Source organism: Solanum tuberosum, unplaced genomic scaffold (genome assembly GCF_000226075.1).
Source record: "Solanum tuberosum cultivar DM 1-3 516 R44 unplaced genomic scaffold, SolTub_3.0 scf00078, whole genome shotgun sequence".
Taxonomy (NCBI): Eukaryota; Viridiplantae; Streptophyta; class Magnoliopsida; order Solanales; family Solanaceae; genus Solanum; species Solanum tuberosum.
This window is the reverse complement of record NW_006239005.1, coordinates 1,033,484-1,049,720: the sequence shown is the minus strand read 5'-3', so window position 1 is coordinate 1,049,720 and position 16,237 is coordinate 1,033,484.

Genomic DNA, 16,237 nt, shown 5'->3' with positions numbered 1-16,237 from the left:
GTTGAAGTTACATCTTGCTTAAAGTGAATCCTGTAGAAAATGAATAAGAATAAGAGTTCCAAACGCAAATAAATACATGAAGAATATAATCATTTAACTTTGGGAAAAAAACAAAATATAACTCCCTAATATAATCAGGTATATTTTCTTGAAAATAAGAAAATGTTAAATTTATTTTTGTTAGAAAAAATAATAGGAAATATAATTGAAGAAGATGGCTTTGAGGCATGTAGCTACTTTCTTTAAAGAGACATTGCCCATATACATATTGGGTTAAATACAAACAATTCTCCTCAAGGATACAACAAAGCTCTTTATTTATACATGTAGATTTTTCTTCGGCTACTTCTAGAGAGTCTTTATATTTATAGAACATAAGAAATGTCTCTTCATAAGAGTCATGTTCTTTCACGAAGACATGACTTTTAATAAGAGTCATGTTTTTTCATGAACATATGACTTTTCATAAAAGTCGTGTTCTTTCATAAACAAATAATTTTTCATAACAGTCATGTTCTTTCACAAACGGATGTGTGTGTTCAATTTAAGACCTCTATTTATTACAAAATATCCAACAATCCATCACTAATTGTAATATTTTTCATAACATCATGCATACCAGAGAATATCTCATAATAGATTTGAACTTTTCGTTAGTGCAAGTACTTTAAAGTTTTGACGAAGTAACATTTACTAATTCATTAGAATTAATTCAACATCCATGTAATGATTTAACATTTCAAGCACACCTCATCCAATTCTTGGTGTCAACGATAGTAAATCAGTATAAAACTCAACTAAATGAGTTGGGGTCGAATCCCACAGGGAGCGGTACATGTTTTAAATTCAATTAGAAAGTGCAAACGTGGTCTACTCAGCCATATGAATAGAAATTATCGAAAAGAACATTAATCAAATTAAAGGGGTGACACAAATGTCAGATGGGGTTTTGGTTTTAGTTATCAACTACAAACAGTCACAAAAACTTCGAACTAATTAACAATAAGGAGAAGAATTCTCGAGATGTGATCGATTATAGGAAAATATAGGCATATGGATAATTGCAACTAATAGTGATTAGCTAAATATCAGTGAGTGGGCTGGACTATAAGCGAGATAGTTTTCTCTCGAACAACTACCCCGAATCAGGTGATTTCTTTTGAACATCAACAAGCATGACAATGAAGAACAACCCACACCTTAATACATCCACTCTTTCATGCTAGATGGGTGAGATTGGGTTTAGGATTCACTCTCTCGAGCTAAACCCAGATCAACCCAATACCCACAAATCATCAATCAATAATCTTAGTTCTAAAACTTCTCTCTCTCGCAAGCCAAGAACACAAAGATAGAATTGTATTTGCAACTACAATTCTTAAATTAAACCTTAATTAGTGATTAAACTCACTTTTAAATAGCATTTAAACTAGTAATTAGCAATATTCATAAACTAATTGAGTAAATAATCGCATGATCACACCTCAAGAATTGGAGTTTTAGCCTAACATCATAAAAAGATGAAAATCGTTACCAAATCGATTATTCATCAACTGGGTAAGAGAGATTTAGTCTTTACAATGCTTCAATTTGTCGAATCTTCGAAACCCACTTCCCAATTCTCCAAATTGAACTTCTCAAATTCTTCAAAGTTATGAAAAAACTATATAGAAAAGAGTTCCAAGCGTTCCAAAAATAAAATAGATACTCAAAGATGTAAAATATACTAAACTAAATGTTCAAAATCTAATTTATAGTTGCCAAAAATAAGCCACGAAGGGCCATTCGGTGAAGTAAGTCGGGCTCACCGAACCACTCGGCGAGCCTCCCTTTGACCTTTTCCACAACCTTTTTGCCTTGGCATTCAACATCCTCAAGGTCTGTAACTTTGGGCAATCTATCTTGGCTTCGCAGAACTACTCGGCGATGCGCCGACTGCTCCTTTTTGTCGCCGATTTGGTTTCTTCCCTCAGGCATGGCACACTGAAACATTAGACGGTAGAATAGCCATTCGGTGATTCGCCAAATGCTGTTGGCGATCACCAGGCTTGCCTTTCTTCAATTCTTCAATTTGTTTTGTTCCTTTTTGCATCTTAGTGTCCTTGGTTTGTTCCTCAATCCATATATATGAAAATCAAGGATTTAACATCAGTTTATGGCACAAATTAAGCATTTGAGGACATTAAATATATATAAATAAAGCCCTAAATGAGTCCAAATCCAGGACTCATCATGTAACAGTCTGCATATTGGAGTTTGTCACTATGCCCCTGTTAGCGAGCTCGGACTAGCCCGCTGAATATTACAATGTGTTTTAGAGGTTAGGGGAGCAGAAAGGGGGATCAAAGGAACCTTTCGGCGAGCTCAGGCTTCCCGTCGAAAGTTACATACTCTAACTAAGCAAAATCACAAAATTAAGGGTGATCAAGGGGGACATTGGCGAACCGTCGAACAGTTTGGCAAGCTCAACCCAGCTCGCCAAACTACCCAATGTGCCAAATTTCGACCCCAATTCCCAAAATCAAGCCCGCATCCCCCGAAAACAAAATCAAACACAGACATTATGCAATTAGTACCAGACCCAATCAACCCATGCCTCTGGGGTACTCAGACTTCCCCGGTTTGGCCAAAATTGGTCATTTGACGACTTATGCCCTTAAGAATGACTTCAAACGCTCCATCATTGGGCAAAGTACGTCATTTAGCACAATTGGAGGTTACTTAGACTTCACCCAACATAAACTAACTGCAACCCAACAATTTACGATTAATTTTAACGCACAAAACTCGGGGAATCATCGAAACATGAAATAGGCGCATCAACACATTAAGCATGATTTAAACACAGGCCCAGCACACAACAACACACATTTACCAAGAGCATTTGAGTTCTACTACGAATCAAGAGTTCGGAAAATCAACCTGATTGTCAAATTTTAGAATTTTATATGCTAGGCGGCAATGTAATCCAAATCTGAGCACGAAATCCAATACAAAAGCAATAAAAATAGGAAATTATAAAATATCTAAGGTGCGGGGTTTGAAATGAGAAAATATGAAAGATTTTGAATTTTTAAACCATTTGGCCTTTTAAAACCTTTCAATTCGCGGCCCTTTCGGCGATATTAGGTAACCACACCGAACCACTAAGCAATGTACCGAGTGATAACTTACCTCGCCAAGTTTTACAGGACCTCCAGTTAATTTGGGGGTCCAAATGGCAGACAAAATCGGGCTCTCCCGCCTGTTCGGTGAGTCGGCAATTTAACCATTGGCCCGATGAGTTTTACAGACTTCCACTTCAGATTTTTGTGGGTCCAACGGTGGTCCAAGTCGGGCTCGCCGACTGGACTCTTGGCTCGCCGACCTGCATATTCTTAAACACATTCCACTTTTCAACTTGCACAATCAACACCCATTATTCAAAATCAAACACAGAGCTTTAAAAACTTGGGTTGCCTCCCAAAAAGTGCCTTAGTTAACGTCGTGGCACGACGCAAGTACCCATTCAAGCTTCATTCTTGGGGTTTTCCATAGTATCACTAGGCAACCCCCTTGTTGTCTTGGGTTCAGACGAGACGAAATTTGACCCATTTGGGTCTCCAACTACATGATAGAGACGGAATGAGAGGTCACCATCTGATTGAGAGTCGAGACATCCTCTTTTATCTCTTTCAACACTTTGTCAGACTCTTCGACTTTGTTGAGAATACGTGAGAGCATATCTTCTATCCGGCCACTCTCAGAGTCCTTGGGCTTTTGACGCTCATGGGGAGGAATATGCCTATCCTTTTCTCCCTCTCTATTCCATCTTTGGTTACCACCCTACCTTGGGTAGTTTGCATGATAACTTCCTCCTTGATTTGCTAGGAAGTTTACTTCCTTATTATACATCGCTTCAAATTCCACGACATATTTCGCTAAGATATCCAACTGGGTCATCATTTTGGCCAAATTCTGCCCCTCTCTTGATCCTTTATAGTTTGTTCTTTTGTCATTTTATAAGTGAGAGGAGAGGCTTGATCTTCACGAGTATAACATGCCTTGGTTATCTTGGTCATGCAATCGGGGATTTGGGATGCTATTGCATAAGGCTGTCGCATTATACCACCCGGAGAAATCCTCAAGGTCTGTAACTTTGGGCAATCTATCCTGGCTTCGCGAAACTACTCGACGATGCGTCGACTGCTCTTTTTTGTCGCCGATTTGGTTTCTTCCCTTAGGGCTGGCACACTGGAACTTTAGGCCGTAGAACTAGACATTCGGCGATTGTCCAAATTCTCTTGGCGATCACCAAGCTTGCGTTTCTTCAATCCTTCAGTTTGTTTTGTTTCTTGTTCCATTTTAGTTTCCTTGCTTTGTTCCTCAATCCATATATCTGAAAATCAAGGATTTAACATCAGTTTATGGCACAAATTAAGCATTTGAGGACATTAAATCTATATAAACAAAGCCCTAAATGAGTCCAAATTCAGGACTCATCATGTAACAGTCTGCACAATGGAGTTTATCACTATGCCCCTGTTATTTCAAACATTTAACAATTCCTCAACTTCTCACATAGTAATATGTAGTACACTTGAATCAATGTTCTATAAAGAGTAGACTTTTGCTTTAGCAACACAAAGTAACTTGTTATTACCCGTTGAATTTGTATTGTTACGTTGGGTTTCCATAACTCGTGTTTTAGTTTAAAGATTTTCGCCTTATTCATTCACACATGTATTATACTGCATCTTTTGAAACTAAATTTTACAAGATTATATAAATCATAAACAAATCTTTCACATAGGCATATCACAAATATCATCATGATCTCAATAGCTTATAATGGTTGCATCAGTTGTGGCCACAACATTTCAAAATCATATCTCCAACCATTTAATTTCATTTCAAGCATTTATATGCTAAATATATTCTTATTCCATTATGGAAAGCCTATTTTGATACAAAACTTATGGCACCTTCATACATGTTACAAATTCAACTTATATGGATTTTATCATTGTCATTACAAGATTCACTATTTATAGACCAACACACCAATTCATCTATGTATGAATGATCATGTCTATACAAAAGTTATCTTACAACAAATGCTTCTTTTTTTTCATGAAAAGTCACAACATTTCAAGTGACACTGCTTCACAAAATTACATAATATTTTTTTTATGAAGGCTTATAGCATAATTGTCACATTAGCAAGTTTAAGCAACTAATCATCACTAAAATTGTCAAATTATAAACACAAACTACCATGTCAAGTACATCAAAGATATATTTTGTGGGTGTTGAAGAAATAATTAATGTCTTAAACTTCTTCAAATATTATTGACTACTAATCATAATCCAATCACCCCCCGCACTTTAAATGTTTCAAATGTCCTTTTCTTAATTTGTGTGGACATCTAATTAACATTAGTAAATCATCTTATTGTCAAATTTATAGTGTCCCACTACTATAACACATGAACATTTAATTAACATCAATAGATCATTTTGTTGTCAAGTTTATTGCGTTCCAATACTATAATACATTAGAATTTAATAAGAAAATAAAATCTGCAACTTTTAATGAACACAAAATGATCTAATAAAAAGTAATCATTTCTCTTAATTTCAATTATTCTAATAACTTTCAAGTATAAATATTATCCATCAAAATAAAGAAATTTATATATATCATCTCATAACTTGAAAATAAAATTCACATGATCTTTATGCAACACTATTATGCCATAATAATTTTCTTTGTCCCAAATAACAAATTTATAATAAGCATATCAAATATGTTATTTCTAAACTTATTTAAAATGCATTTCAAGATTATCACAACTGAATTATTTACCCTAACATTTATGAAAAATCATATCTCAAAAAATTTCAAAAGATAAAATTTCATAAATAAATAATAAGAGAAGTTAAGAAAGCAGAACTCGATATATGTCATATCCTTCCTGACCCATTGCTCTTGTTATAATCAACATTATTTGTATCACCTATGACATCAAAATTGGGATCAAGCAAGAGGAAAAACTAATCTAGATCATCCAAGGTATCCTCCACAACATTGGAGATTGTTATAAGAGTCTTCATGTTTCCAAGGAGAGTATTTAAGTGACATAGTAGCTAGGTTGCAGATAAACATCTTAGTGACCTCCATTTTTTAGATCATTGTAGACCAAATTTTCATTCACTTCCATAGCATGAGTGCATCTCTGCTTCTCGGAGTGCAACACCATTTTTTTTTATGGATTATCATAATTGTTAGTATCTTGTTCAAACCCAATGTCTCTTTAAAATTGTTAGAAAAAAAATAGGAAATATAATTGAAGAAGAAGATGGATTTGAGGCGTGTAATCACTTTCTTTAAAAAGACATTGCACATATACATATTGGGTTAAATACAAACAATTCTCTTCAAGGATACAACAAAGCTCTTTGTTTATACATGCAAATTTTTCTTAGGCTACTTCTAGAAAGTCTTTATATTTATAGAACTTAAGAGAGGACTCTTCATAAGAGTCATGTTCTTTCATGAAGACATGACTTTTCATAAGAGTCATGTTCTTTCATGAACATATGACTTTTCATAAAAGTTGTGTTCTTTTATAAACAAATAACTTTTCATAACAATCATGTTCTTTCACGAACAAATGTGACTGTTCAACTTAAGACCAATAAATATTACAAAATATCCAATAGTCCCCCACTAGTTTGTAACATTTCTCTTAATATCGTGCATACCAAAGAGTATCTCATAATATATTAGAAATTTCCGTTAGTGCAAGTACTTTAAAGTTCCGACGAAGTAAATAGTATCTTAAAAGATTTGAACCACAATTCCATGTGTCAAAACTGAAAATATCACACACATAATATTATTTATAGCTTAGAAAACCAGTATTTTCTTTAGCACGTTTATGGCCATGTGCTCATCCCGATATCATGAATATTTACTAGACCAACCTTTTATATCTTGGTTGAAGCGGCACCACTTTAATATACATATAGGTGAAATTAGCTACTATGTCCCTGTTACTATAGACATTTCCTGATTTCATTAAAAATTGATTCAAACTCCATGTAACAGTCTGCACTATAGAGTTTGTCACTATGCTCCTGTTATTTCAAACATTTAACAACTCCTCAACTTCTCACATAATAGTACACTTGAATCAAGGATATATAAAGAGAAGACTCGTGCTTTAGCAACACAAGGAAAATTTTATTACTCATTTAACTTGTATTGTTAGAGTGTATACTAACCCAACGTTGGGTTCCATCACTTGTGTTTTAGTTTAAGGATTTTAGCCCTGTTCATTCACACATTTATTATACTGCATCTTTTGAAACTAAATTTTACAATCTTAATATAAATCATAAGCAAATCTTTCACATATACATATCACATATATCATCATTATCTCAATAGCTTAGAATGATTACATCAGTTGTGGCCACAACATTTCAAAATCATATGATACATGATTAGTTACATTAACATTTGTTAGTTAAAGGCAGTTAGTTAGCTATAGTGAAAATTAGTTAAGAGTAGTAGTTGATAACATATTTTTTTTTAGCTTAAGAATTCAATTAGTTCAATTCCATTACTATATAGCTTGTAATCAATTCATTGTACAATCATAATATGGAATTTCAACAAGTTCCAGCAGAAGGAAGGAAACTAATCAACATCGATAAAACGCAAATACCATCTCTCAGAATTAGAACAAGAAAAATTCAGCAAATATAGAAACGTACCTTTCAAGAAAGAACAGTGTAAATAGAGTTCACACATTTAGAAATGAGGGTGGACAACAATAATACACAAGGTCAATCACCAGAGGGAACACAAGCACAACAACATAATACAAAGAAAATAAGTACTTAGCAAGCAAATACAAGGGAAGAAGAACAAATCTACCTGTTGAAGCAGAACTTTCAACCAGAGGCATACAACAGATTTGCGAATGCATCGGAGAACACAACATCATAGATCATGAAGAGCAAGAGATAAAAAAACATACAAAAATAAGAGTGATGAAGAATAGAAACGTACCTAGCCGACTACAACAAGAGAACCACGATTTGATAAAATCGAAAGCAAAGGGAAGAACACCAAGGAGGTAAATCAAGGCATCAAGGCGAGATCAATGGAGAAACAAAAAAAGAACACAAAATCATAAGTACTACAATAGATAGAAGTATAAACAAATAGCAATGACAAGAAGGAGAAGAGTGTTACAGTGGAAGAAGAATATCTTACTCTCACTTCACCTTCCAGTTTTAGACATAAGTCTTAGTTTTCTTTATTTCAATTAGTGTTGGCTTATTGTTTTGGACAATTTCTTAACTGGCCACTCTATTAGGGCCATTTTCTATTTAATAAAATTGGCCTGCATGCCACAAAAAAAAGAATATACAGATTTCTCTCTCTCTTTCTATTCTTCTTCTTCTTCTTTGCTAACTGTTTTCTCAAGAAACTCCTGAAATAGTGCTTCGATCCTCGAATTCATTGTGAATTCCTTCAATCGAGTAACATTGGTATCAGAGCTACTCTATCCTTGGATTTTAATGGCAAAAGGAACAAGATCTGTTGATCCAACATAAATGAGGGAATTGAAGGAAATGATGCAGAATTTGGCAGAAAAAAATGGGAACGCTGGCAGGGGAAGTTACAAACCTGAAGAGATTGGATCAAGTGGTCATGGAATTGAAGAAGCAGTTGGTCACTAATCAATAATCTGGGAGGGATAAAACTCATATGAAACAAGATGGTCCTTCGACTGCAAGACATTCTGATGAGAGAATTCACCACTCTAAAGGGAGAAGTCACAGACCCAGGAGTCCTACCAGTTACAACACTCATAATTCCAATTTCTCAAGGTGGTCGAGAATGGAGTTTTTGAGATTTTTTGGAGAGGATTTGAGATCTTGGTTGTTCAAGATCGAGCAATTTTTTTCGATGGAAAATGTTACTGATGAAGACAAGGTATCAGTGGCAGCCCTACAATTGGAAGGATAAGCTATTCAATGACATCTCTCTTTTATGAGATATAGGCAATACTTACAACCTGCTACTTGGACCGAGTATGTGATAGCCATGGTTGACAGATTTGGTACTGACTTCGATGACCCTATGGAGGAGATTAAAAAGTTCAAGCAGGTGGGGAGCGTGAAAGAGTATCAAACTATGTTTGAGAGACATCTAACTAGGGTGAAACTTTCTCAAGAAAATGTTATTAGCTGTTTCTTTGGGGGGGGGGGTTGTAGTCTGAATTGAATATTGTTGTGAAAATTATCAGTCCTATATCATTGTCGCATGCTTATAAAAGTGCAAGACTAAATGAGGCCTATCTTGCTGCGATAAGGCCACCAACTGGACTTTAGAGTTACAATTTCTCTAGGAGGATAAGTGATCATAGAATGCAGAGTAAACCAGTGTTATTACCAACACCAAGCACTGGTCATTCAGGGCTACACAAAGGTATTAATAGGAGGACCTTGAGTATAGAAGAGATGAGTGACAAAAGATCTAAGGGCCTTTGTTATTTTTGTGATGAAAAATATGTTTTTGGGCACAAATGCAAGAATGTTAAGCAGTTATATCTGCTGGAGATAGAAGAACAAGAAGGAATGAAGGTAGATCCAGTAATAGAGTTGGATGGGCCATTGGAAGGTCAAGAACTGGAACTTGAAAAATTCTTGGAGCAATTGGAAATCTCTATTCATGCTTTGAATGGTTCTTTGGGATTTAGGACATTGAGGGTCACTGGTTACCACTCTAGAAAGCCATTGCACATCTTAAATTGATACATGTTGTTCACACAAATTCATTGATCCAGAACTAGTCATTCAGTTAGGGTGCCAGACCAGATCTATTCGTCATGAAAGGGTTGCAAAAGCCAATGGAAAAGATATGCTAGTAGACAAAATGTGCACTATTTCTTGGTTATTACAAGGTGCTGAGTTTTTAGCCGATTTCTTGTTATTACCATTAGGGTCGTGTGGAGTGGTTTTGGGTGTTCAATGATTGTTGACTTTGGGAGATATCAAAATGAATTTTCAGAAGCTCACAATGGAATTTTATTACAAAGGGAAGAAACATTGTCTTAGAGGAGTAGGAAGCTAGATTACATCTTCAGGAGCTAAGAAGTTGGCTAAAATCTCAGGTAATCAATCTCAATTGTGCATGATACAAGTAGTTCCATCTATGTGTAATGAGTTACAATGGTATGCAACTGAAAACAAAGAGACACTAGAGACAGACAACCGTTTGTTAAGCCTTTTACAACAATTTCAACCTTTGTTTGAAGAACCTACTAAATTACCTCCTTCTAGAGGTGTGTTTGATCATAGAATTGTATTGCATAATGGGATTGAACCTGTCAACAAAAGGCTTTATAGATATCCTTTAGTTAAAAAGGATATCATTGAAGAGATAATACAATAAATGTTGGATCAGGGAACTATCTAACCTAGTTGCATCCCTTTTGCATCACCGGTGGTTTTAGTGGGGAAGAAGGATGGGACATGAAGCCTTTGAGTAGACTATAGGGACTTGAACAAGCATACTGTTAAAAACAAGTTCCCGATTCCTATTGTGGAAGACTTGTTGGATGAATTGGGAGGGTCTAAAATCTTTTCCAATATAGACTTAAGGTCTGGATATCATCAGTTAAGGATGGCAACTAACGATGTACCTAAGACTGCTTTTTGGACTCAGTCTGGTCACTTTGAATATTTGGTAATGCCATTTGGTTTGTCAAATGCACCAGCAACCTTTCAAGGCTTAATGAATTTTGTCTTCCAGAAATTCTTCAGAAAACAAGTCCTAGTTTTCTTTGATGATATACTGATTTATAGCAATAATATGGAGGATCATTTGAGAGCTGTTTTTGAAGAGATGCAACTGCACCAACTCTTTGCCAAGAGGAGTAAGTGTATTTTTGGGGTCCAGATGATTGAATATCTTGGTCATTTTATTACAGCAGAAGGTGTGAGTACTGACCCTCAAAAAGTGGAAGCTGTGAAGAATTGGCCTACTCCTACCACCATCAAGCAGCTAAGGGGATTTATGGGTTTGGCTAGATACTATAAGAGGTTTATTTAAGGATTTGGTGTGATTTGTAAACCATTAATTGATCTAACAAAGAAGGATAACTTTAAATGGTCAACTACTACTGATTATGCGTTTACACAACTGAAGAAAGCATTGACTCAGTACCCTATGTTAGCCTTACCTAATGTTCTTAAGACATTTGTGGTGGAGACTAATGCAAGTGGTTATGGCATAGGGGCAGTCTTAATGCAAGAAGGACATCTTGTTGACTTCACCAGTAAAGTCTTATCACCTAGACATGCAACATTATCTGTCTATGATAGGGAGTTTTTAGCAATTGTACAAGCAGTAACTAAGTGGTCACAATACTTGTTGCACCAAAAGTTTATTATAAGGAATAATGAGAAGGCTCTGAAATTCCTTATGGAGCAGAAACTACATACCAACTCTAAGATTCTTTGGTTGACTAAGTTGATGCCTTTTGATTATTGTATAGAGTACAAAAAATGAGTGGAAAACAAGGTCGCTGATGCACTCTAAAGGATCAATGGGGCTGAACTCCTGGCTTTGGTAGTTTCTCCTACCAACACTGAATTATTTCAGGCTATAGTAGATAGCTGGGAATCAGATCAGGAGCTCAAACTACTCATCCAAGAGTTTCAGACTAACCCTGATACACATAGACATTTCACTTGGACTCAAGGTCAGTTGAGAAGGAATGGCAAACTAGTGGTTGGCAAGGTGGTGGAGCTAAGAAAAAGCATTATGACCTTTGTGGCATGCTTCTTTTCACGGAGGACATTCTGGAGTATAAGCTACCTTGAAGAGGTTGCTCACTCTATTCTACTGGAAGTATATGAGGCAAGGGGTAAAGGAGATTGTGGGGAAGTGTGATGTGTGTCAAATAAGTAAATCTGATTTGGCTGCTTATCCTGGGTTGTTACTACCCCTATTGTAATACCCTGGAAACTAGTGAACTAAATTAGAAAGTTCTATAGCCTTGTGGTAGGTTTTTAGAATTTGGTATGATGTTTAAAATAGTAAAAATGATTCCCGTACTTAGAATGATGGTTTTAGGGTTAGGGCGCCAAGTTACGACCCCCCCAAGGACCACCCAAGGGGTCCTTGAAGAGACCCCATAACAACCCAAAAACTGTCCAAAATAGTGCCTCCCACGAAGGGCATTCATGAGCCATGGATGGACCCACACTCCGTGGGAAGGGATCGTGGGTCAAGGCCTATAGGTTCTTGCAACTTTTAGCTCCAGTAATCCAACCACGAGGGACCAATATGGTCCGTAGACCCACTCACGATCCATGGGTGGAGGTCTCATGGGTTAGGGAAATTTTTTAGGAAAATGTTTTAAGTTAGGGGATTAGGGGTTAATTGGTAATTAGTTAGGGGTTAAGGGAGGTCGGTTAGTTAGTTATTAAACCACCTATATAAGCCTAATAGACCCCTAAACTAAGTCAATTAGTTCATTCTTCCAAGACCCCAAATTCTCTCTCTAGAAGTGAAGAAGAAGAAGAGAAGGAAGTAGGGCAGATTTCCTCCATTGTTTCAAGCTTGGTTAGGGTTTTGAATTAAGGTATGTTAGCTTAATCATCTATGGGTTCTTTCGCCCATAGAGCCCCCTAGGTTTTCCCCTAATTGTGAAGTCAAAACCCAACTCTAGCTAGGGTTTCTTCCTACATTGTGGGTAGTGTTTAGGTATGATTCCAATCTAGTGGATAATACCTAATTATGAATGAATTAGCATTGAATTATGATATTATGATGAATTTATGTGATTTCTATGGTTAACCCTAGTCTAATTGATGAATTTGATATTGTGTGGGCTTATGCCATGGAAGGTGAAATTGAAGAATTAAAATTGATCTTCTAAAATCAATGTAATGTGTAGGAGTTGTTCAAGGTTAGGAACATATAGACATGAATTGAACTAGACTCTAGTGAATATGAAGGATCATGAGTAGTAAAGTTGAAATTGAACCTTTATGATCAAATATGACTAGAATCACCTGCTAATGAAGGATGTGATTAGAATACCTTGAAATTTAGGTATGAAAGATGATAGTAAGAAGTAAAGCTTTGAGTGTAAGGCATATAATCATAAATTTTAATCGCTAGGGTTTTGATAGTAAAACTAATGTGATGAACTAGATGTGTTAAGGCTTTGAGAGTAACGTCTAAATGAGAATAGAAGCTTAATGGATAGAATTATGGTGGAAGACCTTTACCTACCTAATCTACCTTATGAATGCTTGAATGTATGAAGTGATAGATTCACTTGAGTCACGATGATATCCATGTCTAATGTAGAATTCTCTATATGTATTATGCATGAATATGATATGACATGAAAGGTTCTCTCACATAGAATGATTCTAGGTTGAAATGTTTTCTCATCGAAAAAGAATCTAAGTCCTAGGACTATAAAATATGACGAGGATTGTGGTGATTCCCCTTAATAACCTTTACATGATAGGAATGTGAGGTGAGTTCCCTTACTCCTAATTAATTAAACATGAGGTGATTACCCATATCATGAGATGGGGTGTGTGAGGTGATAACCTTTTATGTATGACTTCCTAGGCAAGTAGTGATTACCCATTAGTCTTTATGTTGATCATGGAGGTGATTGCCTATGATCTCTTTGTGATGATGTGATGCGAATACCTACATTACACATTAAAATGGATATGGAGGCGAATACCTACATTACACATTAAAACAGATATGGAGGCGAGTACCTATATGACATTAAAATGAACATGGAGGCGAATACCTATGATTTGTGGATATATATGTATGGCTAGAGGTGACTCCCCTTGTCTTTATAAATCATTAGTATGTATGACTAGAGGTGAATACCTTTATCTTTATGATTCCACGATATGTGTGGCTTGAGGTGACTCCCCTTGTCATTCATGATGAACTAAACATTTATGCTTTGAGGTGGCTCCCCGTTGCATTTATAAACATGAGCATGACTAGTTTGGATTGTAGCTTTAGAGGCCATTCCAATACATGCATGACTAAGAGGTGATTCCCCTTGTCTTTATGATGTTAAGAGATGATAAACATGAATGTTGAACCTAAAATGTCTAGCTTAGCATGGGTAGGATTATGGGGTCTTTTTCATGTATGGCGCAAGCTTGCCTTAAGGTGACTCATGAGATGCTTCTTTTATATGATATATGCTTAGATAGGATTGTGCTATAGTTCCCTTTCTTGTTATGTTATGATTGACTAAAGGTGAGAGATTCCCTTGGTTATGAAGTAAGCTAATAATGAGATCAAAAGAGGGTAAGTATGACTATGATGCCTTCGAGGTTATGTTTAGTGTGAAGGGTATGATGGGATGCCTTTCATGCATTGCACAAGTGTGCTTTGAGGTTACTTAGAAGTATATTGCTCTTAGTACATGAAGTCTAGGTCTTGACTATGCATATAGACTATGATTAAGATGACAAAAAATGGATACTTAGCTTGGATGGTATTATGGGATGTTATTCATGCATTGCACAAATATGCTTTGGAGGTTACTTGAGAATAGTCCTATTATGGTATAAATGACCAAGAGTTGAATAATACTTATGTGATGCTTATGTTGTAGACTTTGCTTATTATTATGATATTGACTTTTATGCTTATAATTGATGTTTCATGAAGTATTTCATATGATTATGGATTATGTCTTATATTGACTAACCCTTATCTTATGCTCTTAGGGGTCGTTTTGTAGAGTGTATTAGGAAAAATAATGCATGCATTAGCCTTGTGTATTACTAGTACCTAGTTTGGTACTCTTTTCCAACCTATGTATAACTAATGCAAGAATTAGTTATACACTTTATTGTGTATTAGGCTGTGTATTACTAATACCGTGGATTTCTATGTATTAGCAATGCAATGATTTTAATGCATGCATTAACTTAATCAAAGACTCAATTGCCCCTCAAAACCTTTTTTACATCTTTTCTATCATAATAGTGGAGGGTATCTCTGTAAATTAATTTTTTTTATGCAATGCATGCTACTTTTTAATACATCAAACCAAACAACGCATAAAAATAATCTATGTATAACTAATGCAAGCATAACTAATACATGCATCGCTAATGAAAATATTACTAATACACTATATTTAGCATTATTCTTATACACTCTACCAAACAACCCCTTATGGTGTTATGCTAGCTAATATATTTAGTACATTTTGTACTAATGCATACTTTGCTTACATTCTAATCAAATGTAGGGTCTCGGAGATTGAGTTCCATTCTTGGAGGATAAGTTTCTAAGGAACAAGAAACAGAAAAGGAAAAAGCTATCTTCTTCCCAACCTTCAACCCCCCCCCCCCCCCCCCCCCCCCCCCCCCCGACTAACCTATCATTTCCTTTATGTCTTTTATTTCAGGTCATGAAACTATTGTATGGGCTGTGTCCCAAAGTTTTTAATTCAAGTTGAGTTTAGATGGTTTGAGAAAAAAGTGTAGTATAGACTTCCGCTTGCATTTTTATAAAGACTTCGATTGTATGGATAAATTTTTTTAAATTTTTCGTACTTTTCTATTATCTTATGTTATGATATGCTAGGGGCTTGTATGAGACCCCTTCGGGGTCAAGTACGCCTTGTTACATCTAAGGTGTACCCCTGGGTCGTGACAAATTTGGTATCAGAGCACAAGGTTTAGAATGGTTCTAGGATTGTCTCAAACCACATCTAGTAGAGTCTTGTTCATTAATGTGAAGCGCACCATATTTATGAATATGAGGCTATTGGATGCTTAGGAAATCTCACTTCTTCATTCTCTAAGTCGTGCCATAGAATTTGGTTTTAGTAGGCCCTTCTTCTAATCTGTGCCCATTGATTTTCAAGATATGGCTAATATAAGGGCTATTGCTAGGAGAAATGAGGAAGGAAATGTGGATCAAGAGGTTCCTCTCCAAGTTCCACCCTAAGATCCTCTTCAAGCTCCAGTTGACCCTATAGGGGAGAATGTGACTCAGATGGAGTTTAGGTCTACTATGCAATTGTTGGCTCAAGTCGTGATGGCTCAAGTCAATAGAGGGATGGTAGCTTCGGTGAACCCTAATGTGAATTCGACAGCTTCTAGAGTGAGGGATTTTATTAAGATGAACCCTCCAGAGATTTATGGCTCCAAA